Raw genomic sequence first — 24039 nt, forward strand, 5'->3', positions numbered from 1 at the left:
GTGGGTGGGGCATTATGAACCTTTCTTCAGCCATAATGGCATGCCAACATGTATGGCCTATTCTGGGCAACTGTACAACAGTATATTTAAGAGTTTATTGGTGCAACATCCCTCTAAGTTCCAGAAGACACTGTCTTATAGCATTTTTTCTGGTTCAATTCTCTTGATCTTTTTTCACCCTGTCTTCCATGATGTCCTCTGAGCCTTGGATGTAAATACTATGTTATAGATTATGATTATAGATTATGATAGTTTATGATTAGGCACTGCAAAGTCTCTTATTCTCTATATCTGGCCAATTGCAAATTCTCTTTAATAATTTCTGTCTATTGAAGAAAGGACCTTCGTTGATCAGGTATGAGAGCTGCAATTATTATATATGTGCATTATGATGAGTATTTAGAAAATTGTTGGAACTTGGAAAAATTATAGTAGTACATTCTCCTCTATGGTCTACAATGGCTGTAGCTATTGATTTTTGGCTATCTTCATAGTAGCAGGCATGAGTTTCCTCCTATTATGTGTACATTAAATCAGAATAGGAAGCAATTTATTGCCAAGCAATTGGTCTACTATTGTACCGTGGGTCAGGCCTGTCATTATTGCTGTCTGTGGGATTTTCAGCTTGGTAGAATTGATGACAATTTTCCCCTTTGGCAGTTTTCACAGCACCTTCCAGCATTATAAGAGCTAATCATCAGGAGGAGACTTCCAGGTAATTATCAGCCCAATTTCTCCAAATCCTGTGATCAAAGTGTATGGTGTCTTCAATATTAGTGATTTACTCTCAGTTTCTGTCAGGCAATGAAGAACAATGGAAATAGCTTGTACTGTTTTTGAGAGTCTTTGGACAAAACTTCACTCTTGACCAATAACTTGAAAAGAGATATCCCTTGCCTGGCATTATGATTCTGCTAAAATTCTATGGCCATTGGGGAAAGCATTATCCCTACATATTGAGCAACTCAAATTAATCGCACCCCCACAAGTGTATGTGTCTTTAACATACATCAAAATTATTATATCTTCATACTAGTTTCAATATCTAGTTGGTCTCAGAAGTTTAGTCTCTTGACTAGTTGCTCTCTTGGTATTGTTTTCTTTATTCTCATATTTATTTAATGATTCTTATAGTTTTGTTCCATGGCTGGGTGGGAGGTAAGTCATTTTTTGTTTTTTGGCCTGGAATGGGTCACAGATTTTCTTCTGTTAAGTTATATTTGTAGATTGATCTAATTTAGTAAGGATTTGAACTAAACCAGTACATTATTTGTTTCATTACTGTTACAAAATACTTGACAAAAGAAAATTCTCAAAGAAAGGAAGGAAAGAAGGATGGAAGAAAGGTAAGAAGGAAGGAAAGAAGGAAGGAAGGTAAGAAGGTAAGAAGGAAGGGTAGGTGGCGATTCAGATTCATAGGTTGACAATATAGTCCTTAATGATAGAGAACTAATGGTGGCAGGAGCTTGAAGCAGTTGAGCACACTAAGTCCCCAGTCAAGGAGCAGAGAGAAAGAGAACAAGATGTTATTTCAGAACTTGCTTTCTTCTGCTAACACAATCCAGTACCCTAACCATGTAATAGTGATAGCACAGAGTGACCTTTCCACCTTTTATTAACCTAATTAACAATCCCTCACAGGCATGCTCCAAGGTTTGTCTCTTAGGTAATAGTGTGAACCAGCACAGCTTGGGTTTGAGGCATTTTAATTTCATATTATTTGTTTAATATGGACATTTATTTGCAGAGAGTTTCGCCCATAGTTATGCTCTACTTTCAACCTCCGTTTGCCCTGTTTTCTGATCCCTCACATAGGATTTCTCTTCTTCTCCTGAGAATGATAGAAAGCTATAGATCTTCCCTCATTACCTTTTCATTGATTATCATGATGAATATTTTCATGGAATAATCGTTGTTTCTCAATGGTTTCCTGATCCTCTGCTTCCCAATCCCACAATACTCTTGATGGCTTGGAATACCCAGTACCATCATTCAACCGTACTTTCCTTCCAAAGTCTAATACTGAGCTATAACAGAATTACGTTGACAATCTCTTTGCTCTTTGTATTTTGCAAACTGCCATTGGCCTATTTCATAATTTTCATTTTTCTTAAATATAACAGTGTAGTTTAAGAAGTTATCTACTTTTTTCTTCATAACATCTGTTTCAGAAATCATTATAGCTAAGTTTCTTCATGACAGAAATTGCCTTGCTTTGATAGCATCACTCTCTCTCTGCCATATCTGCTCGTTCTCAGTACAGCTACAGCTATATTTAGAAGCAGAATTGTCAGGCCACCTTTGCTTATCTAGCTACACTTCTCATGCACATATTTCTGGGCTTCAGTTTCCACACAGATGTCCCCCTCTTTTTGGCAGTTTGCCCTCCCTGTTTCTCTCATCTGCATAAAAAGATCCAAGGAAAAATTCTTTAGTGTTTTAATAAGTAGTGGAGTATTTTCATTTTTCATTCATATTTATTTTAATCTTCTTTATAACTCAAATAGAAATCATACAACAACTTTAAAATATGCACTAAGTAATTTTTTTTATTCTTGTCTTGCATAGCCGGCTTGAAGCATAAAACCACTATCATTATTCAGAAACCTCAGAGGAACAATGCCTCCCTCTGAAGTCCTTAAATGCCATGGGTAATGAACCAAATAAAGGTGCCATTGTGTGGGGTGGGTCTCTGTGCCTGCGCAGACCTGCAGGATTGATTCTGATGTGTATATGTCTACTATACTGGCCTGATGTTATGGCATGCTGATGTCTATATATTATTTTATATACTGTTTGTTGAAATGTAATTTTGAAAATGAGTGTAGAAGATGGAGAAAGAAAGGAAGGAAATATTGTGTCCAGTAAACATCCCCCTTACACACACACACACACACACACACACACACAAATTTGCTTTACCTCACATTTGAATTTTGCATATACCCATGTTCATAACTGAGCATAGTTTCCAAGAGCTTATAACATCTACTTGTCTCTTTTAACTAATGTTGAAATTAGAATTGCTTTGCTAAGTTACAAAAAGTGTAATAAGGAATTTGGGGATATAATCATGTCAGGGACATTCTTACAGAAACACATGTGATTCCCTTTATCTTATTTCCAGGGTTTGGGAAGGTCTCCTGTCCTTTTGCACTTTATACTTAAGTTTCCTCAAGGATCAGTTATGAATTCAAATGCTCAACAAAATATCAAATCTTACCCCACTGATAATGCCATTGAAGAAAACCAGTATACATGATGACATAGGACAGTCCAGTCAAGTTTTTTCCCTTACCCCTGCTCTGAAACCCACTTTGCTCTCTTATTTTGTTTGGGTAACTGATGATGCATTTAAATTGTTATGCTTCTGTCTTAGTTTCATTTGCCATTGCTGTGTCAAAATAACTGTATTGGTTTTGTTCACAGTTTTGGGTTACAGACCCTCATTGTGGGAAGTGGCATTGGCAGGAGATCTTGATCAGGTCATAGCACACCTGGGATCAAGAAGCAGAGAGAGGCCCAGCTTTGTGTGCTACTACTACTCCCCTTCTAACTTGGTCTAGCACTCAGCTGAGGAATGATGTTGCCCTCCTCAGTGGAATTAAGACCATCCCTCTCAGGAATGTCCGCGGGTCAGTCTAAGTCAGACAATCTCTCGTATTCCAAACATTCCTACATTTTGCTAGGCTGGTAACCAACACTAACTATCATAGGGCGCAGGAATGAAATTTGGTTCAGTCCTAGAATACAGGTTATAGAACTAAGGGTCCTTTTCTCCTATCTTTGCTCTGATAAGTTGGTAAAATCAACTTATTCTTATTTCTACAATAAAGGATGCTGGAAAGAAGGTCAACCAACATCTTAATTTTTATAAGAATTAAATATAATACACACATTCATTTCTCTAAGAAACTTTGAATCCTTACTAGGGACTCATTGCATGTTAGCTGTTAGTATTTTTATTTGGATGATGGAATATGCTCATTGTCTTGCAAAAGTTTGACATAATATGCTTCTCTTTCAGGCAGGATGCTACATGGAGGAGAAAGCAGAGGCAGGGAACAGCAGGATATGACTGAAAGCTATTAGGAGATATTGATTTGGTTTAGACTAATAGATTAGCTCATCCATATACATAGACATATTAATAGTTTATTTTTGAGAATTTCACATGCATATTTACATGTGTGTGAATATATATGTTCCTCTTTAAAGTTGAGCACTGAGTGAACTTAATTCATATATGAACTACTGGCATCTTTACTTACATTATTTTGATTTAGTAAGTCTGAGGTAGTGCTGAGATCAAACTGTGCCTTATTCTAACTTACCTCATACTATATGAAATTGGTTTCTAGGTCTTGTCCTGAAAGACTACTTTATAAACAGTATTTGACTGAATCTTGAATAAGGAGCATGATTCTGCTACCTTGGAAGACATGATCAATGCCATTTACCTGGCATTACTCATGAAGCTGATTAAAAAAAAACCCATTCCTGCAAGAAGAAAGGAAACCACTCTATAGTTTTTTATTTTTTATTTTTTTTTTTTTGGGAATTTTGTAGACAGCAACAGAATTCAAGATTTATAACTAGTTGATATAAGAGGACACATTATGCACAATAAAGCACTGAAGATTTGAATATAGCCCTTACCTCCCTAGACTCCACTGTGTGAGGTCAGAACTGCCATCATGATCCTAGTCAAAACTCCCCTCACACAGTTTTTAATGATCCCAAGTCTTCATAGTCTCTCAAGATTGCAGTTAGAGAAAGGAAATGTGATTAGGTTGCCCTCTGGGTGTTTGAGTGTGTTTGATCTATTTGTTTCCAATAAAGATGCTTAAAATTTCTTTTTCAGCTCATACCCTCTGGGGATGTCTTAGGCTCAGGGCATTCTGATATCTCTGTGGGAAACAAACTATGTCAATCATGCAGTCTGAGATCAAAATCAGTGTCTGATACAGAATGTTTGCTCTATGACACTGAATAGACCCACGTTTCATGAGTAGCAGTCACAGAAACTTTATAACATCATTGATCAGACTCTGTGAACTATGAATCCAGAGGAATTAGCTTGACATAGGAAAAATGAAACAGCAAGCCAGGAGCAGCATTGTCTCCTCAGCTGATCTAGGGAAAGAATGCTTACATTCTCACGTATTCTAGAACACAGAGACTGATGGAGATATATTGATGTTTTAAGCGGGAGATGCTGGAAGAGCTGGGATGACCAAGGAAAGTCTGAGAAAGTCTGTGAGATTGCAGCTGGACTTCAGGCAGAATGAATCAGATGTCAGTGAGTTGCTGATGATTACATATGTATAAAGCATCACGATGATGCCTTACCCAGGTACTTTGCAATCTGAGGACACAGTTTATCTCACATCCTCCATGAAACAAAGGAATAGACTGAGTGTGGAAGAATTTAACAACCTGGGTCTCCCATGGCGAAGTAACATTTTTTTCCTTCATATCTTGATGTCTGCTTTTTTCAGAGGTCTTCATTAAATAGACTGGTACAGCTCTATTGGACCTGGTATGAAGAATATGAGGGAAAGATATTTCTGAGAAGAGAAGTAGTCAGGCATCTGGCAAAGAACCATTCTCTCATGTCTCTCCTTTCCTTCACATCTGTCCATGTACCAGTCCAAAGTACCAACAGCCTTTCATGTAGTAAAGAACATTTGCCTTCTATGAACAAGAGAGGATATCAAGTTTATTTCAGAGTGGAAAAGCAACTGGGTCAAAGAGATAAAGCAGCGAAGGTGCCTCTAGAAGGGAGAAGAGGATGGAAGTGACACCATGTTGACCCAGTAATTTTTCTGTAAGAATGAAGGTGAGAAGAAGGAATTTTGTTGATTTTATATTAGTTGATGGTAAGAACAATGATTAAAAATGAGAAAAAAAACCCCAAATACCCTGTTCCCTGAAGGAGACTCTAAATGAGGCTTCTACCATTTCAGGCTCTTAGATGAGCATGGGTAACAATCCATACATTTTATTCTCAGTGTTATTTAAGCAAGGAGATCTGCCTTCAGGAGGTGAAGCCAATCTCCACTGTTTTCCATTGCAAAGTTTGTTTCAATGTGTAGCAGGCACATCAGCCTTTCAAAAGTGGAAGCTGTGATTTCCCCTCAGGCTTCCTATTGGATTGAATCTTTGATAGTTCTTGGAAGCCAAGCCCTAGTCTCAGAACCACACACAGCCAACTCAGCCTCGGGGGACTGCTGTGACAACCTTTATGAAAAGCCAAATATGCCTCTAGCAATCCTCCAAGGACCTATGATCAGCAGGTGGGAACTCAGGGTGGAATCAAGTGGCCATTTGACTGATGCCTATATTTATTACACATGAAAAGACAACGTGCTCACTTCAGAAGACTTCATGAAAACATGAAAACATTCTCATTGTTCTAATTTAAAGTACACCAGCTGGGAAGACAAACCATTATGTGAACTGCATCAGAATATTTTAAAGAAATGAGGCAAGGCGAGGTTTGTTTCTATTCATTCAGTCCTGCCTGTATGTACATGCACTCATTTTCTTTGGGCATGCGCATCTGTGCATGTGCACATGCACACACGTTCTGCTGAATTTGCTATAATTAATTATGTTCTGTAGAGAAAGCTTCATTTATTTGGGATGCCACTAAACAAGTGAAATACAAATTACAGGCGACATTGATATGATCATAATCGCTCTTTTCTGGCTGCCAGAAATATTCTCTGAGAGGAACCTGCATTTCTACAGATGGCAAGGAAAAAAATTGAAGCACGCAGAACACACCATTATTCCTGAGAGACTCTCAGTTCATTAGTTGAGGCAGCCAAGTCTTCAGGAGCCACATCTGATCAGCAAATGGGAAATGAGCAAGAGTATAAATTCCCAGCAAACCAAATCATTAACATTTGCTGCCTGCATCCCAGAAACACAGTAAATCAAATGTGTCATCATTTATCAAGACAAAATATCATTACTAATTGGGATTAATTTGCTGCTGTGGGATTGCTGACCTTTGCTGAAAGAAAATAAAACTGCTCGTTAGCTGTCTTCATTTAATTTTCCTTGAAGGAGGGAAAAGGGGGAAAGGCTGTCTGTCTTGGGGAGAGAGGTGTTATCTTCCAAACAGCTCCACATTCTAAAGGCCTAAGATGCTGAGAGAGCCAGTTGATACCAGCCCTTGTCAATCCAGGTTTCAGGATTCTGGATACCTGTCCTGGGATGACAATGCCACTGGCTGTCATTATCTGTGATTTAGTAGAGTCTTTAAAACAAAGACTAAGAAAACAAGACTCTCTAAATCAACATGAGTAAAGCTAATATGAATTCAGAGACTGACACTGTATGTACAGGGTCTGCAAGGGTCTGTACCAGGTCCCCTGCATACATATAGCTTCCTGCTTAGTGTTTTATGGATTTCCTGATTGTGGGAACATGCGATTCTTGTGCCTTTTAGTCTCTTTTCCTTTTGTTCATTTGCTTTGTCTAATATATAATAGAATCCACAGTTTATTTGTGGTGCCTCTGTGTGTGTATGTGTGTGCACATATGCATAGACACATTCATTTTATTTTGTTACACTTTTGTTAGCTTATGTTTCTGTTTCTTTTTAGGTATGGTTTTATTTTGTTCACTTGTTTTGGAGGGTTTATTATTGTATTGTTTGTTTGTTTTTGGAGAAAGAACTCAAAATTGGCTGGGTAGAGACAGAGGAAGAATCTGGAAGGACTTGGAGGAGGGGAAGAATATAAAATTTAAAAACTGTGAAAATCCCTCTAAAATACAATACAGAAACATGATTAGAAGACCTTGAGTAATATGCCACCATGATCAGCTGAAACATTACGTGTATTAGTCATTGAATTAGGTTTTTTAAAGAGCCATCTAAATTGTGCCTCATTGGCAAGTGCTTGAGTCACATTTCTCTGTTAGTGTTCAGTAATGTTCCAAGTGAAATAATTGGCTTCCAATAACGTCTGAAACACAAAAGAAGAAATAGATCCCAGAAAACAAACCCAACAAGTAATAGATCCAAAATTTAAACTTAGACCCCTTCTGCCTGGCTCTGCCATTTTTGTTCATTGGTCTGTGTTTCTTTTAGCTGCTACTATTGATGAGTTAGAGAGGGTCTAGGAAGAAGCCATGCTGTCCAGCAGTGTAGGATGTCATGAGGACTTTGAAGACACACACTGGTACCTGAAGTACCAGGTTCCAGGTAGTCTCTCACTAACTGAGATTGAGTTACTCTTCATCTCGGAGAAATGAATGGTGGAAAAACAAAGCTTGCAATGGTTCTCTTAAGCCTTATACAGAGAGCTGAATTAGCACATTTTCACGTCAATGCTGGCCACTGCTAAAGAGACTTCAAAGAGAATTCTTTGATAGAAGGAAGGTAGGCCAAGAACATCATTCAGGTCTGCATAAATCCTCAGTCTCCAGTCAGACTGCCTTGGGGATTCTCCAATCTCTGATTCTCATGTATTTTATCTATAGGATGAGATGATATTTATGGATATGGGCAGTGTATTAACATTTATAGTGAAGTATTTGAAGGCATTTTTCTCCCCTTAAAAAAATTCTTCCAAATATTTGTGATCTGTGTATATGCTTTGCAAATGTTCTTGGAGAAGATGTATGAAGGGTCAAATTGACAGTAGGTATGAGGACAGGTAGGTATGATGAACAAGGCCAACTACCTTAAATTCCATGGGAGTAAATTATCAATAGAAGCTGGCTAAGATGTGGTATTTTATAATCTAGTATAACACAGAAACCTGAATATATGAGTTATAGAGATCCTTGAGAAAGATGCTAGTGAATGGGCTCTTGTGAAGGAGAAGGGCTGTAAATCAATTTTATGATCCTGTGTAATACAGTGGAGCTCAAAGAAATGTAGAGAAGGAGAGATTAAGAGTACCATGGGTCCCTTCTTCTATTCCTACAAGGCAAGTCCAGGGTCATTTTAGCTTGAACAACTGAGTTCACTACAAAGTCAGTTTCTATATCTGAACTTCCTTTCAGCTCAAGGTGGTTCATCATTGATTTCTTTTGTTAGTACCAAAATCTGATTTTAGTCTTTGGTCTAGTGTTAGAATTACCAAAGGTCCATCCAGAGGCTCAGCAAGTGGCCTACATCTTGACACTTTACTTCGTGATGTCTATTATTTACAATGTATTATCCATTTGTGACTTGACTATAGGATAAACAAAAACTTCATGAGTTTGAATTGATAGTAACAAAATCTGCATGTCCGCCTACCCAAGTTAACATGCTACGAGCATATTAATTTCGAGTCAAATGCAATATTTTAAAATTACATTAATCCTAGGTATTAATTTTCACAACCAAATAGAAAAAAAAAACTTTTACACACAATTCTTCTAGCTACCATCATTATAATGACTAGTTTGAGTTCCTGTAGTTCTATAGTCAATCTTATATAAATGTAAGGATTACAAAAATGGAACAAAAAGCAAAATAATATCTAAAAGTCTATAGTCTGTTCTAGGGTCACAGTGAATGTAGTTTTACTAAGTTCTTTAATAGAACAAGTATTAGATATACTTTTAAAATTGTATTGACTGCACATTTCTATGGTTCACTGTTTCATAGCTGAGCAGGGAAAGAGTTTTGAGTCATTTATGGCCTTCTAGTGGTGCTAACTTGAAGTATCACATGGGATACAGCTCCGTTTTTCTTTAGAGAGCTGACAGAGGGCATTGGTCTCCTGTTATACCAGACAAAGAAGAGGCTTTGACAGGATTTATGTATACTAGTCCTCTCTGCATTATAATCCCATTCACAGTCTTTTATGAGCTAAACAGTTCCATCTCTACATTTTTACCCTGACAGGGAAGCTGGGTATAGAGCTTTGTTCTAGGTCTAGAAAGTCTTCTGTGTAGAAGTCTGCTTGGCCTCTCTACTAGACAGAAGGAAGTACATCTTGATAATGTTTTTTTGAGAACACAAGAAATAATTTGTTTATTTGTACCCAAATAAATGATACTTGAAGCCTAAAGGAAATAAGCCAGGCACAGAAAGATAAGTCTTATGTATGTATTCTGACTCATATGTGGAAAATATTCACAGAAGGGTAGGAGAGAGGGGCGGATATGGAAAGTTGGATAGTGATTAAAACAATCCAGTTAAGACAGGCAGAATAAATTTTGATGCTCATTGGGTAGTAAATTGGCGAAAGTTTCATAAAGGTTACCATATATTTTGAAAGAATTAGAGGAGAGAGAGAGAGAGAGAGAGAGAGAGAGAGAGAGAGAGAGAGAAGTTCAAAGATTCCAAACACAGAAATGATAAAATATAAGGATAAGGAAGTACTCATGTTTTATACATTCATTCCCATATTTTATTATGTACTAGGTTTAAATATAATCTATACTTAAGATATATAAATAAATTCATATTGAATTACCACACAGAACTGTGTAACTATTCACAGTTACATGTCAATTAAAGATTTAAAAATGAGCAAACAAAAGAAATCTAACATCTTTTGACTCTGAAGTTTTCAGGTTTCTTTGAATAAGAGTATTGTCCAGGGACATATTTTGTTTTGCTATGTTTAAGTTTCGGTTTTCCCTGTTGTGATCCAATCTAAATAAATAGAGCAACACTAAACTTGCATGAATCCTGCTTCACCAGAACCAAGATTTTGATGGTTGGTACCTAACTCTTCATATACGCAGTCCCCACAGGATTCCACAATTTTCTCCAACTTTGTGTTCTTTAAGGTATAGAGAAATGCAGTTGGTGTATGGCTTTATTCAATTGTGGCCTGATAGGATATGGGATATTATTTTAAATTCCTCTTTCTATTCAGTCTTGCCTTATATCATAGTATGTGATCAACTTGGGAAAAAGTTTCATGCACTATTGAGAGGAATGTTTTCCTTGGTGTTTAGGTGGCATTTCTGTAGATTTCTGTTGGGTTCATTTGATCTATACATTTAAAGCCACTGTTTCTACTTTGCTTTGTTTTTCAGATGACCTGTTCATTGATGATTTTGAGGTCTGAAAATATGCTGTTATTAGTATATTAGTGTTAATTTGTGACTTTACATATAGTTATCTTTGTTTTATGAAACTGAGTGCACATGTGTTTAGAGAATATACATTGAGAATTGTAATATCCTCTTGATGGATCGATTTCTCAATGAGTATGAAGTAACCTTTATCTCTTCTGTCTGGTTTGTATGTATTTGAATCCTGTTTATTTATTCTAAAATAGTGGAAAGAAAGAAAGAATACAAGCAGGTGGAAAGTACTTGTAAATATTACAAAGAATGGTTCACATGTGTGCCTGTGAGAGAGCAGGTTCTCCGCTGTCTGCTTTTTTACACTATTCTAGGACAAATTGAGCTGGATTCCTCATCTCTCACAGTGTCTTCTCTCTATTCATACTAAAGTTATGAGTGTTCAGTTTGTGACTGGTATAAGACTTACTACATAACCTAAACCACTTGGATTTGTGGAGACCATACATCTTCAACTTCTGTCACAGTTTTTGTTAACTTGACACAAACCTAGACACACCTGAGAAGAGAGAATCTCAACTGAGGAATTGTCTTCATTGGAACAGCCTGTGGGCATGTCAAGGTGTTTTTTTTTTTTTTCTTAATCACTAATTGATATGGGAGGAACCAGTCCACTGTAGGTGCTGCCATCCCTGGGAAGGAATGATAAGAAAGGGTCTCTATTCCTACACAAAACATCATAACTAAGAAGCAAGTTGGGGAGGAAAAGGTTTATTCAGCTTACACTTCCACATTGCTGTTCATTACCAAAGGAAGTCCAGACAAGAACTCAAGCAGGTCAGGAAGCAGGACCTGATGCAGAGGCCATGGAGGGATGTTACTTACTGGCTTGCTTCCCCGCCTTGCTCAGCTTGCTCCCTTATAGAACTCAAGACTACCAGTCCAGTACCACTCACAGTGGGCCCTCTCCCCTTGATCACTAATTGAGAAAATGCCTTATAGCTGGATCTCATAGAAGCGTTTCCTCAACTGAAGCTCCTTTCTATGTGATAACTCCAGCTTGTGTCAAGTTAACACAAAACCAACCAGTACAAGCCAAGCAAGCCAATAAACTAATCATTCCCTGGTCCAGGCTTCCTTCTTGCCTCCAGGCTTCTGTCTTGAGTTCCTACTTTGACTTCTGTCATGACTGTAAACAGTAAGCCAAATAAAAACTTTATTTCACAAGTTGGTTTTGTTAAGTATTTTATTGTGGCAATAAAAACCAAACTAACAAAACTTTCTAAGTGCTGGGATACCAGACATGAAACACCAAGCCAGATGTAATTCCTGTAATACTCATCCTAGCCATTTTATGACAAATACCTTTTGGACATGTCTATGTCTTCTTTGCCAAAGTGTTTAGTGACGTCCTAGATTTCTTTTTAATTGGTTACTTGGGTTTTTTTGTGTTACTTTCCTTATATATCTTGTATAACACTTGATTAAATAATATATTTTAAGGTCTTTCTTTATAGTTTGTTGATGGATTTCTTTACTATAAAGAGGTTAGTTTTTAGTTTGATGTCATCCCATTTGTCTGTTTGTTGCCTTTGTTTTGGAGATCTTATCTAAAATCATTGTCAAGACAATGTCAAGAAATTTGCTTCTTCTTTTTTTTCATCTTACTTTATTTCACTTTTGAAAGTTACACACATGTATAGAGTATATATTGTGATCATATTCACCTATCAACTTTGTATTCCTCTCCTATTCTTGCTCATGCTCCTCTTCCCAACTAGACTTCCACTTTCACTTATGCACTTGGTGTGTGTCTGTGTGTGTGTCTGTCTGTGTGTGTGTGTGTGTGTGTGTGAGAGAGAGAGAGAGAGAGAGAGAGAGAGAGAGAGAGAGAGAGAGAGTCTGTGCATGTGCTGTGCAGGTAGCCATATCTGTGAATTAATTATTGCTATGCCGTATCCAGAAGATGGTGTTTCATTACACGCTTTTTTAACCTCCAGCCCTGGAGTCTTTCCACCAACTCTTTTGCTACATCTCCTTAGGCTTTGGTGAGTATAATGTATAAGTCTCCTTTAGAGAGAAACACTAAAGAGTCACTTGTTCTCGGTACTTTTATCTGTTGGGAGTCTTCTTTTAACCATAGCCCTGTTTAAAAAGAAGCTTTTCTGACATAGTCTGACAGAAACACTAGTCTAAAGGTATAAAAATAATTGGTTAGGATAGAATTTGGATGTACCCATTTATGAAAACAATAGCAGTACACTATTTCTTAGTGTCCCAGTTAGGCTTTTGGCCAAGTTAAAATACTGATATTTCATGTGTTCAGTGTCATGAGGGCAGGTTCCCAAAGGAAGTAGAAAGTAATTGGTTACTCTTATAACAGTCATACCACTATTAGACCTCAAATTGTACCACAAAATGAGGTGTGACATGATTCTGCCTGGAACAGCAGAACTTAGCACAGGAGGCCTTAGCCTGGAAAGTTCATTTTCTTTAAAGAGTTTCACAGCACCTTCCTGCACTATGACTTCTGGCCGGTTAGAAGTTTGCAACCCATTTCCAGCTAGATCTCTCCATTTCCTGTATACAATGTGTACGATGTCTTGAGCAGTAAGGTCTTAACATCCAGTTCTGCTGAGTGATCACAGTAATACTGTCCTGTATTGTTTGGAGAACCTCTGAAGTCTCCCTGGCCAACAACTCGTAGGAAGGAATGCCATATCTGATGCTAAAATTTTTGTTTAAATACAAATTTTTGTCAGTTTATACAGAAGTAGATTTACATAGAATTTTCTCATAGATTCTTAGATTTGGGTAGTTCTCCCCTTAAATTCTGTCTTTTCTGATTCTTGTACCCCATCACCTTGTAAATCTTTCCCAGCCCCCATGTTTTAAAAACATATATGTTTGCTCGTCTCCAAACCACATCTCATGGTGGAGCATGGAGTTTCATTTATGTATGATCTTACTTATGTATGCAAATAAGAATAATTTGACTTCTTCCTTTCCTATTTATATCCCTTTATTAGCTTGGCTCTTCTTTTTGCACTAGCTAGGACTCCAGGTCCTAGCTATATTGAATAAAAGTAGAGGAAATGGATGCCGATATTTTCCTTATATTAATGGAAATGCTTCACATTTTTCCACTTAGATAATGTTGGTTGTGGCTTTGTCAAATATAGCCTTTACTGTATTGATCTACATCCCCTCTGTCTCTAATCTCTCCAGGATTTTTATCATAAAAGATTCTATTTGTTAAAAGAATTTTCTGCGTCTATTGAAATGTGTGATTTCAGGCCTCAGGGGCAGTTAGTGCTGAATAACATTTAATGATTTACGTCTGTTAAACTATCCCTTTATCTCATTGGATTGAGGCCAACCTGATGTTGGTAGATGATGTGTTCCTGAATTTGCTTTGTTTCATTTTTACTATGAATTTTGGCATCTAAATTCATCAGGGACCTCCTTTTCATTTCTCCTTATATCTTTGTGTTTGGTACCAATGTAATGCTGACGTTTTAAGAAGAAACCACAAGTATTTCCTTCTTTCCTACTTTTTTAAATTTTTTGGCGTTTTGAGACAAGGGTTTCTCTGTATAGTCTTGGCTGTCCTGGAACTCACTCTGTAGACCAGGCTGGCCTAGAACTCGGAAATCTACCTGCCTGTGCCTCCCAAGTGCTGGGATTAAAGGCATGTGCCACTACTGCCCAGCTCTTTTCTACCTTTAAAAAATGTCTTTACTTGTAAGTGTGTTTTCCCTGCATGAGTGTCTGTCACTCATGTATGTGTGTGGTACTTACAGAAGCCAGAAGAAGATCTCAGAATCTCTGAGCTTATAGGTAAAGGCAGGAATGGGTTCTTAGGTGAATACTGAGAATTGAACTGGTGTCTTCCGAAAGATCATCATGTGCTTTTAGCTGTTGAACCACCTTTTAAACCCCACCCCTGTTTCTTTCTGTTTGGTGGACTAATTTAAGAAATATTCATCTTCATTGTTTTTTAAATCCATGGTAGAATTCTGTGAATCCACCTAGACAGGGTTTTTTTCTAAGTCAGAATATCGTTAATTACTGCTAAAAACTAACTGTTGTAGATCAGTGTAAATTGTTAGTTGCATTTTGATTTGTCTTGGGTTTTTTAATGTATTGGTTAAATTCATTTATTTCTTTCAGATTTTCTAATCTGATAACATGTAGGTTTTTAAGGCATATCTTTAATTTTCTGGATTTCATTTTCATCTGTTGTAATTTTCCTTTTTTGTCTTTAATTATACTAATTTAGTATTTTACTTTCATTCTTTTGACTAACTTGAATAAGAAGTCATTAATTTATATACCTTTAAAAACCAAATTTACTTTTCTATCTTTTTAAAGTTATTTTCATTGCTTCTATTTGATTGGTTGCTTTTATTATTGCATTTTGTCTTTATTTTGTGTTTGTTTAAGGGCATGCTGCACATTATTAAGTTATTTATCTAAGATACCAAATTTTGCAAGGCAGTCACTTATAGCTATAAATTTCTCTCCTAGGGCTGCTTTTACAGTATTCAAAAGGATGCATTCTGACTGTCTCATTTTCACTCAATTATAGGAACTTACAGCTGTCCTTACTGGTTTCTTCAGGGACCTAGTCATTGTTTTGTAGTGTATTGATTATGTTTATGTATTTTCATTTCATGTGTTACTGTTATTTGCAGATTTACTTTTCTATGATCCAATAAAATACTAAGATATTACTCAAATTTTCCTGTATTAGATGATTCTTGCCTCAAGTTTGTGACATATTTTGAGTAGGTCACATGAATTTCTGAGAAGAATATTTATTCTATCATGTTTCAACCAAAGAGCATACATGAGCTAGTCCATGGCACGCAGCACATATGTGGCAGAGGACTGTCTTGTCTGGCCTTCCTGGGAAAGGATTCACCCAATCCTGTAGAGAGTTGATACCCTAGGGAAGGGGGAGGCTGGGGGTAGTACATGAAGACATTAAGTATATTAGGGGGATGGGTGGTTGGAGGAGCACCCTCTCAGAGGAAAGGGGAAGGGCATGAGGGGAAGAACTCTGGGAGGCAGGTCTTAGAAGGGGGACAACATTTGGGATATAAATTTAAAAAGTAATGTTTAAAAAAAGTAAAAAGGAAAGAAACGAATAAATATCTAAGTCGATTTTTTCTGTGGTGTTATTTAGCTTCATCATACTGGTGAAGGTGGGGCATTAAAGTCATTCACTAGTATTGTATTGGTACAAATCTGTGACTATACATTGTACTCTTTGTTTAAAAAATTTAGGAACACCTGTATTTGGGTGCATATTTGTTTAGAACTGTAATATCTTCTTGATGGATTGTGTCCTTAATCAATATGAAGAGGCTTTTTTTGTCTCTTTCAATAAGGTTTAGTTTTACAAATGTTTTGCTTTAGGTTAGGAATGGGGTAGTAGCATCTGTTTGCTTCCTGGTTCCATTTTCTTGGAATACCTTTGCCTATCATTATTCATCTGTGATGCTAAAATGTATATCTTGGAAGCAAAAAAAAGAGTGACCCTGTTTTCTGATCTAAACTGCTAGTCTGTGTCTTTTCACTGGGGACATGAGATCAGTAATATTCAGAGACGTTATTGAACAGTATGCAATATGTATTAATTGCATACTGTTGAGATATTTTATTATTTTAATGAACACTCTTTCCTTAGAATTTTTCAACAGCTGACCTTATACCAGATTTCAGTCTGTAGTTTTCTTTCCAATATTTTCTATAAAAGTGACTTAATGGTCATGCGTTCCTTTAGCTTGTTTTTGTTTTTCATTAAAGAAAGCTTTTGTTCTCCTTCAATTGCAACCGATATTGCTGAGTATAGTAGTATGCATTGGCAGTGATGGTCTTTCAGAACTGAAAATGTATCTTTCTAAGTCCTCGTGACTTTCAAACTTTCCATTGAAAAACCTACTCCAGCTGCATGGGTAGCAGAGGATGGCCTGGTCAGACATCAATGAGAGAAAAGGTCTTTGGACCTCTGAAGGCTCGTTGCCTCAGTGTTTGGGAATGCTAGGAGAGGGAAGCAGGAGTGGGTGGGTTGTTGGGCAGGGGGAGGGAAAATAGAATGGGGGTTTTCAGAGCGGAAATGTGGAAGGGGGATAATATTTTAAATGTAAATAAAGAAAATATCTAATAAAACAAAAAGAAAAAACTATGCTTATGATTTGCCTTTCCTTTTGAACAATTTAGTATGCTTTGTTTGTTGTTGTGTTAAATAATAAGTGTCTCTTTGCTGTGTGTATGGGGTTTTTTTTTTGTTTGTTTGTTTGTTATTTTTGTAGCTCATACATGGATACGCTTCTTGTTCCAAAGTCTGGTAAATTTTCTTCTATAATTTAACTGAAGATATATATCATGCATTTCGCTGGAAATTTTTCCCCATTTTCTATACTCACAGTTCGAGGATATTTTTTCTATTTACAGTATCTCAAAGAGATTTCACATTCCATTCATTCATTTTTTTTTAAAAAAAGTTATCATTTTCTTTGATTAAATGATTCCTCTACTTATCTTTAAATGTTGTTGTTTTGACGTCCACATAATCAGTTCTATTGGTATAGCCTTCAACTGGACTTTTCAGTTTACTTATTACTTTTCTCATTCATTTCCATCTTCTTTTGCATTTCTTACCATTTCCATTTCTTTATTAATTTATTTCCATATTCTGACTTAACTTCATTTTATTCAATTTTGTGCTAATGTGCTCTTGAAATTCATTCAGTAGTTTATCCCTATTTTCTGTAACTTCATTTTTGTGCTTATTACTGTCTTTGAATTCTGTGAGAATGTTTATAATTTGTCTTTTGAATTATTTTGAATTTCTCCTACATGTTTCTAGTTAGGGACTGTACTGGCTGGTTTTTTGTGTCAACTTGCACAGGCTGGAGTTATTACAGAGAAAGGAGCTTCAGTTGGGGAAGTGACTCCATGAGATCCAGCTGTGGGGCAATTTCTCAATTACTGATCAAGGAGGGAGGGCCCCTTGTGGGTGGTGCAATCCCTGCGCTGGTAGTCTTGGATTCTATAAGAAAGCAAGCTGAGCAAGCCAGGGGAAGCAAGCCAGTAAGAAACACCCCTCCATGGCCTCTGTATCAGCTCCAGTATCCTGATGAACTAATTTTGAAGTATAAGCTGAATAAACCCTTTCCTCCCCAACTTGCTTCTTGATCACGATGTTTTGTGCAGGAATAGAAACCCTGACTAAGACAGGGACCATTACTCTTGGATTGGTAACTTAGTTAGGAAACATTTAAACTTGTTCGTTTGTTTGTTTGTTTTGCCAGTACTTGAACTTTTGAAATGAAACCTGTGCAATTAAAGTTAGTTCATTGGTATTCCTGTCACTGCTGTGCTGAGCCTTTCTAGGACCAGGGGCCACTCCTTCCTTCTTCTTGGGCACCATTTGATCTGTGAATTGTGCCTTGGGTATTCCAAGCTTCTAGGCTAATATCCGTTTATCAGTGAGTGCATACCATGAGTGTTCTTTTGAGACTGGGTTACCTCACTTAGGATGCTGTTCTCCAGTTCCATCCGTTTGTCTAAGAATTTCATGAATTCATTGTTTCTAATGGCTGAATAGTACTCCATTGTGTATATAAATCACATTTTCTGTATCCATTCCTCTGTTGAGGGATCTGGGTTTTTTCCAGCTTCTCGAATATTATAAATAAGGCTTCTATGAACATAGTGGAGCATGTATCCTTATTACATGCTGGGAAATCCTCTGGGTATATGCCCAGGAGTGGTATAGTGGGATCCTCTGGAAGTGTCATGCCCAGTTTTCTAAGGAACTTCCACACTGATTTCCAGAGTGGTTGTACCAGCTTGCAACCCCACTAGCAGTGGGGAGTGTTCTTCTTTCTCCACCTCCTCACCAGCACCTGTTTTCTCCTGAGTTTTTGATCTTAGCCATTCTGACTGGTGTGAGGTGAAATCTCAGGGTTGTTTTGATTTGCATTTCCCTGATGACTAAGGATGTTGAACATTTCTTTAGGTGCTTCTCAGCCATTAGATATTCCTCAGGTGAAAATTCTTTGTTTGGCTCTGTACCCCATTTTTAAGGAGGATATTTGGCTGTCTGGAGTCCACTTTCTTGAGTTCTTTGTATATCTTGAATATAAGCCCTCTGTCAGATGTAGTGTTGGTAAAGATCTTTTCCCAATTTGTTGGTTGCCATTTTGTCCTTTTGACAATGTCCTTTGACTTACAGAAACTTTGTAGTTTTATGAGGTCCCATTTGTCAATTCTTGATCTTAGAGCAAATGGGAAGGAGTGGCTTGGGGAACAGGAGGAGGAAAGAGCGCTTTTGGGACTTTCAGGGAGGGGGGGGATCCAGGAAAGGGAAAATCACTTGAAATGTAAATAAAGAATATATTGATTAAAAAATAACAGAAAACCCTAACACCAAAAATATTTTTAATTTTTTCAGCTTTATTGAAGCATAACAGATAAAATTATAAAATTTATAAGTAGTCCCTGTGGTGATATAGCATACACATGTATTATGAAATAATTATCATTATAAAGTTATTTCATATGTTAAAAACCCCAAAAAACAAAAACAACAACAACAACAAAAAAAAACCCAAAAATGTTAGTTCATTGGTTGAGCCTTTATGTCATACCTAGGTTGAGTAAGATGGTCTGTGTGTGATCAGGCTAGGTGCTAGTGATAGGGTTGTGAGTTGTAGGACTTTGACCTCATAAAAGGCTGTTTAGACATCCCATGATCTAGCAGTAGTCTGGATATGTGTGAGTGGAGGTGGTTGCAGGTCTTATTCTCTGACCTTCCATTTGTTTTGTAGGAACTTCCCATGGAACAGAGCAGATGATTCCTATTTAACACTCAGTTGATCAGAATTCTATGTCCTCTGTTTTCTTCCATGGCTGGTACTACTTAAAATCCTGTACTTCAGTAGATTGTACCTACTAATCTGTTTTGAGTATAGTTTTGTATGTGGTATAAAAAATTAGTTCAAGTTCATTCTTTTGCATATGTTCATACAGTTTCCCCCACACTATTTATTGAAGAGATTTTTCTTTCTTTTATTATGTCTCTTGGCACCCCTTGTTGAATTTAATTTTACATTTAAGCAAAAATTTCTTTCTGAGCTCTCCTTTATGATCCACTGTTCATAATGCCAATTTTATACTATTTTTCTTATTGGCATCGTTTAGTTGCAGATACAAACACAAATCTAATACAAGATGGAAACAAAACAGGATCCCTCCGCAAGGAAAAAAAATCATAGAAATCTTGAGAAAGGAGAAATTAAGCTAGAAGTTTGACAATCTGTGACACTAATGTACTTTTTTAGAGTATTCCATTTCCAAATAACATCAGTATTAGTCATATATGTACTCTAGCATATAGTATTCTGGAGTACTATTTCTGACAAGAGAGAATATTAATTAGTCCACTGTTCTGTAGGTAGTCATTTCCCTTTTTATCATGTAACTTAGACATTATCATCCTCTTATGTCTGATGTGGAAAAGAGTAGGACTTGTCAATATTTGTATGTGCAAATGGATACATAGACATATAAATATAGCTCATACCTTTAAGACAGGTATTATTACATGCTTTGGGCAATTATTATATTAGCTTGCAAACTCAACTCATTAGGGACAATCAATATTTTTGTTCTTTGATATTTGTTATGTTTTTAAACTTTGAATGACTTGGAACTTCAAAAAATTCTCATGAAATTCTAGTTGATGATTTGAAATATATGTTATAACTTCAATTGTTTAATTTTGATCAACTTGAAGCTTCAGAAGAGAAGAAAATCAGTGTCAACATAACCCCTTGCCCAACCTGAGCCTCTACACATATCTGCAATTAATGTTATTAAAATCTGGCAGGTGTGGAGAGCATAGTTTCATTGAATAGTTTATCATTGTCTCGGTGTAACCAATCACATCTTTCTTCATTCATTTCTCCTCTTTAAGGTAATGATCCTTAAATTCCTAACATCTCCTGCCTCAAGGTAATGATCCTTAAATTCCTATTTTCCTTAGATTTGCTCACTTTTCCACTGTGTTTTCTTTAAGACAGCTTGTTATTCTTTCTTCTGTGTTTTATATTTCTATCCTGAGTTTTCTTTCTATTTAGCATAATTAATTTTTTTAAAAAAAATGGTGCTTCAGCGAGTTCTATATACTTCAAAACCTCTGGTTAGATTTGAGACCTGTTTCTTCTCTACAATGATTTTTCTGCTTGGCCCCTAGGATAACCCACAGGAACCTGATGCACTGATGAGAAGAGATTGAGCTGCCACTCAAGCACGCCTCTCACCACACCCCCTTCCTGCAGCTCAAGGATGAAATGACATTATTTATGGTGTTTTGCAATAGCACTCCAGATTTAGCTCCAGAGGGTTGAACTTTATCTAAACAAGTTCTTTTGTCCCAAGCTCATGTTTATGATAGCATAAAAATCCTGTAAAGGCAACAAGAAGTTGGTAAATGATATCTTTGAAATATCATAGCAGAATCTTGGCAGAAATAAGCTGTGCTTAGTCTTCCAAGCAGATATAAAGCCATTCCTCACAGGGACAGATGGGTTTACAGGGTTAGTGATGCTGATTAGGCTTAGGATGAGGGCTACTCACAGAGACTCACAGAACACTTCACTGAGCATTCCCTTAAGGCACAGAAGTCCAGAAACAAATTGTGACCTACATACTCCTTGTTTATTTTCCTCCTTTAGGTACTTAGTGACTTAATTACCAGCAATATGTTAATAGAGGTTATAAACTAATGATCCAAGAATTAGAATTGGTATAAGAAGAGGGTTTGTTTTGAAAAATAATCTCTTTTCACATAAAACTCCACATTGCTCACCTGTCTTAATTTTGTTGTTGTTGTTGTTTTTGGTAATAGGAGCACCAGGAAATGCTAGGCCAATAATCTTATAAAGCAGCAGGAGATTTTGTTTAACAACAGCTTCATAATTTTGATGAACTAATTCTCCATAATATTATAATATCTTACTTTATTCCATTTCAACAATGTGAGTAATGGGTTCAACTTGGATGATACTGTTTCTGTCATAAATCTTGTGAAAATTAAGGGCTTGGGGTTGATCTTTTACAAACTAGTCATATAAAGTTTTTATTGAAAGTGAGAATAGCCCACTGATCATGGTAATAAAGCCTGGTCCAAAGTTTAATATGTCTCTGAAAATTAAGCTGAATAGTTCTGCAGCGATGGATATGAGCATGATAAACTTGGCTGTTAGGTTATTATTTCATGTGCTGCCACTAAAAGGTTGGAGGGCAATTGTTGAACCATTTGCTGAACCATCCATAGAAGGGTCTGGTTTTTACTCAAGTAAAAGCTGGGTAGATCTGGCAAAAGGCACAATTCTACCACCCTAGGCTTTTCATGCATCTGAAGCTTTATTGTACCAGCCTGGATAATTCTTTGCTTCTCATAAAACTTCTCTAGCAAGGGTAAATGGTACCCGCATTTTAAACCACAGATAAAATTAGTTGAAATGCCTAGATCACCTTGTGAGTCATTTATACATAGGCCAACTGCAGATACCTCTACATCAGATTCATGTGCTGTGAGAAAAAGTTTGTGTATGATCGAGTGAGATAATATAATATGGCAAGATACAACACTATGCCATCTACAGGGATGAGTTTCCTCAGCTGACATGGCACAATTATGGACTACTCATCTAGTAATAGACATTATGGAGAAAGGATGACAGCCAGTGTAGTGGTGTCTGTTACATGGTTTAATGTTATCTCTGGTACCAATGCATTCAAGGGTATTTCCCACTTTCTCTACTATGAGATTTAGTGTATCCAGTTTTATGTTAAAGTCCTTGACCCACTTGGGTTTGAGTCTTGTGCAAGGGGATAAATATGCCTCTATTCTCATTCTTCTACATGTAAAGATCCAGTTTTACCAGCATCATTTGGTGAAGATGCTTTCTTTTTTCCATTCATGGTTTTTGCTTCTTTAAGATAAAATCAACTGTCCATAGGTGTATGGGTTTATTTCTGTGTTTTCAATCACCTCCTGTGGCCAACTCACCCACAAAACCTTTGACCCAACACTTACCCTGTCTCCAAGAAATTCAGAGATTAGGAATGGAGCAGAGACTGAGGGAAAGGCCAACCAATAACCAGCCTGACTTGAGACCCATGCCACGGGCAAGCATCAATCCCTGACTCTATTACTGATTCTCTGTTGTGCTTGCAGACAAGAGTTTAGCATAGCTATTCTCTGAGAGTCTTCTCCTAACAGTGGACTCAGAAACACAGACAGATGCAGACACCCACAACCAAACAGTGGAAGGAGCTAGCTTTGGGACTCTTGTGGAAGAACAGGAAGGATTGTAGCCCCTAAGGGGATAGGAATTCCACAGGAAAACCAACAGATCCAACTAACCTGGACCCTCGGGGCTCTCAGAGACTGAACTACCAACTATAGAAAATGGACAGGATGGACCTAGGCCTCCCCACACATTTGTAGCAGATGTCCATCTCTGTCTTCATGTTCTGAACAAATGGAGCAGAGGCTGTCCCAAAACCTGTTGACTGTCTGGGGAATATGTTCTAGCTGGGCTGCCTTGTCTGGCCTCAGTGGGAAAGGAAGTGCCAGGGTGGAGGATATGGGCAAGGGGTCCTGCTCACAGGAGAAGGGGAGAGGCATGGGGGAAAGATTGTGGGAGTGGGTGACCTGGAGCAGGGACAGTGAGGGGGGAATATAAACTAAATATGTTTTTAAAAAAGGTATCTTTGGGAGTGAGACTGAGTTACTAAAAACTGCTATCAGGCTAGTCTTCTGCTAGTCTAACTGCTTTATGCTAGTCTTCTGAAAAGTGAGTTGAATTTCTTCAACATTCAACACAACCAAAATTCACATCAGTTTCAACAGCTTCTGAAGGTATGACCAATGTTGTTAAGAGTGATATGCTACTGAGTATCCAAGGTTATTGACACAAATTAGTGGCTTTAATTTCCAGGCTTGTGTTTTTTATATTG

The sequence above is a fragment of the Apodemus sylvaticus genome, chromosome 5 (assembly GCF_947179515.1).
Source record: "Apodemus sylvaticus chromosome 5, mApoSyl1.1, whole genome shotgun sequence".
Taxonomy (NCBI): domain Eukaryota; kingdom Metazoa; phylum Chordata; class Mammalia; order Rodentia; family Muridae; genus Apodemus; species Apodemus sylvaticus.